This window comes from Castor canadensis, chromosome 14 (genome assembly GCF_047511655.1).
Source record: "Castor canadensis chromosome 14, mCasCan1.hap1v2, whole genome shotgun sequence".
Classification (NCBI taxonomy): domain Eukaryota; kingdom Metazoa; phylum Chordata; class Mammalia; order Rodentia; family Castoridae; genus Castor; species Castor canadensis.
Genome location: NC_133399.1, coordinates 105,458,793 through 105,462,039, shown reverse-complemented (window position 1 = coordinate 105,462,039; position 3,247 = coordinate 105,458,793). Strand labels below are relative to the sequence as shown.

General features: G+C 44.8%; 1 pseudogene; it reads right to left on the bottom strand.

Moving 5' to 3' along the window:
* Window positions 1-1,683: 1,683 nt before the first annotated feature.
* LOC109698052 (26S proteasome non-ATPase regulatory subunit 4 pseudogene) lies at window positions 1,684-2,417 on the bottom strand (annotated as a pseudogene).
* Window positions 2,418-3,247: the final 830 nt, after the last annotated feature.

Below are 3,247 nucleotides of genomic sequence, written 5' to 3'. Positions count from 1 at the left end.
CTTGAGTTATTTTTTGGTTAGGGTCTTGTGTTTTTGCCTGGAGCTGGCTTGGACCACCACCCTTCTAACTAAGCATATCTGGGATCACAGGCATGATCCTCCATGTCCAGGTTACTTGTTGAGATGGGGTGTCACTAACTTTCTGCCTGTACTGGCTTTGAACTGAGAGCCTCCCAATCTGTGCCTCCTGAGTAGCTGGAATTGCAGTTGTGCACAGCCCCTCAATGTAATTCTTTTTTTCCAGGAAATACTTGTTGATTGTTAAAGATATTACAACAAAAATAGACGTAGAGATGCATAGGGTGACGTATGGGGGAGGGATACTGAGCTACATGCTTTTCTGGGTGTGTCATCCTCAAGAAATAAGGAACTAACACATAGCCTGGAAGTTGTCTGAACTATGCCCGGTTTTTTTTTTAGACAAGGTCTCCCTGTGTAGCCCAGACAGGTTTCAACCTTGGGATGCTTCTACCATCAGCCTCTCAAGTATTTGGGATAGCTGGGGTGGCCTGACACCATTGACTTCATGTGCATTGTAATTCTGCTGCCATGCTTGACAAGGAGACAGGGGTTTGTGGGGCAAAAAGAGAGGTGATACTCCAGGAGACAGAAGGAAATGAGCCTTTCTAGAAACTAGCATATTTAACCTTGGGATTCTGAGATGGGGGAAGGAAGTATGTGTGTGTGTGTGTGTGTGTGTATTAGAATTGATTGATGAAGGACTTCTCCAAAAGGATGACAATGGGGACAGAATACTCTGTGATCTTTCTCAACTTGAAGTCACAATAGCATTTGTGGAAAGTCACCTGAGAACTTCAGGGTGTGAGACAGAATTCCTGTTTTGAGGTTAAGTGACATTGACCTGAAGATGCACCTGCCAGTGCTGCAGGACTGTACCACTGTTCTGTGCTCACAGGGACAGACTCCCAGTTCTCAGAACAACCTTCAACTTTTCATTATTTAGGTACAGAGGATTTCAGTAAACTATCAATAACATAAGATCCAAATCAAACAAACACTCTTTTGTGGACACTCAAAATTTTGGCTTTAAAAACGTGTAAGTAGTACATGTTAAGTGACAAAAAATAAGAACATTTGGGGGCATGAAGAAGGAAAGGCAAAGCCTCAGTTCCTGCACCCCAGAAGCGAAGGCTGCCTTAGGTTTCATCTTCCAGGCTTTCCCCTGTAACCAGTCCATAGAAGGAGGCATCTTTCTCAGTGCTCTTTAAGTGGGAGTAGATCCATGAGTTCAGCTGGGCAGTGTCAAAGCCCTGTCTTGTTCCCAACTCCATCTCAGGCAGATTCCATAGCTTTTTGGTGAAAATTGAATATTTGGAGTCCCATCTGGATGAAATGTTAACCTCAGATCTGAGAATACTTCTTGTCTCTGAGTATAGTGCAAGCTGTGACCCTTGTTCCCTTCCAAATTCTTCAGTTTTGTACTCTGGGGCAGTAAGGTTTCATGAGGATAATTCTGTCTTTTTTTTTTAAAGAAAATTGCCAAGCTTTATTTAGGTTGTAAAGGTTACAAATAACATATCTAGCTCTATATCCCACCTCACACTATGCAGTCCCCAGGGCAGACTCAGCTACCCTTTCCTTCCAGTCTCACTTCTTCTGTCCTTCCTTCTTGTCCTTCCTTGCTATGCTTGGTGGCCTGGGAGGCCAAGTAGCCCATGCATTTCAAATAGCTTCATTGTTGGGATCCATGTCTGGAAGGTTCTCCTCCTCCTGCTGCTGTCGCTGCTCTTCTATAGAAACATGAAGGGCCAGGGCCAACTCAGGATCAACACTGGGACCCACTCCAAATTTAAAGTCACTGGCACCAAGATCCAGCATGACATCACCTTCACCATCCAGAATTGGAGAACTGATGAGGGCATTGGCCAAGCTGGGCCCCAGAGGCACTGTCACCAGAAGAAAGCCAGTTCCATCTGTGCCATTCAGTGTGTTCATGAATGCTGTCAACTACTCCATGTTCACCTCCTCTTCCCTCAAATTGATCATGTCAACATTCACTTTCTCTTTCTTGAGGTATTTAGCTAGCTTCACCAAATTCTTCTCACTGTCCTCCATGGGGCTTCCCATAAAGGTAGTGATGTACATTTTATGATTCTTGCCCTGCAGGTGTTTCAGAGCCAGATGGGCCACTTGGATGCCAGTGCAGAAAGTGGTATTGCCCTTGGATTGGACAGCTTGGAGAGGATGTGCCCAGTGTCAGGGGTGAGTGTGGTCAACACTCCATAGTCATTGGCTAATGTGATAAGGCCCACATTGTTCTCAGGGTTGCTGCAAGTCTTTGAGTGACGTACTATGTTGGCAGCATTCTGTTGGGCCTGCAGCTGAGTGAGTAAGAAATCCCCATTCTGCATATACTCATTGCTGTCCACACAAACCATAATGCTTTTCAACATCATCTTGCCACTTTGCTCTTTCCAGACCACTAATTCTGCCATCTTGTAGCCAGCACCATGGGGCACATGGCCCATTTCTGGGTCCTTGCTAGAGTACTGGAGATTCAGCACCCTTTTGCCTTCAGCCATGACCTTAGTAACTATTCTGGCAACTGAAGTCTTGCTCTGTGTTCCATTACATGTATATTTTACTTTTTCTTACAAGATTCAAACCTGTACAAATGGCTTCTTCATTAGCTGTTTTCTACCTAAAGGAATATTTTCTGACCAAGTTGGAACAGACATACTTATCTGTTCCCCTTGGTAAGAACAACAGAAAACCCTGGACATTACACATAAAACAAACTCAGCTTCTGAAAGGCAGAGAGAAGACAGATCAGGCAGGAAGCCTTGGCACCCCAAGGTCAACATGCAGTGTTGGGCTTTATTTTCACTTCATATATTCCAAATTAAACCATGCAACCTGGAAACAGCAACAGACACAGAAAGGTAAGGTTTGCTTTCTCTAGCCAAAGGGTTAGGAAAAGAGCCAGAGGACAGTAACATTTTGGACAACAAATACCTATCTCAGTCAAATATTATGGGAAAAACAGAGCCATGCACCTTCTTGTCAGCAAAGGCCAAGTGCAGAGAACAGACTTCTCTGTTGCCTGGCTGAAATGAGGCATCCTTCCTGCCCTGTCATCAAGGTGGTGACTGAGGAAGCCTAGTATCATTGGCATGGTGACAAAGGAAGCCTGAAATCCTACCTCTGCTCAGCAATAGCCAGAGGCTTTCCCTACCAGGTGAAAAAGTCTGGGCTCTTACCATCATCTGGTAGCAATGAGGTGGCA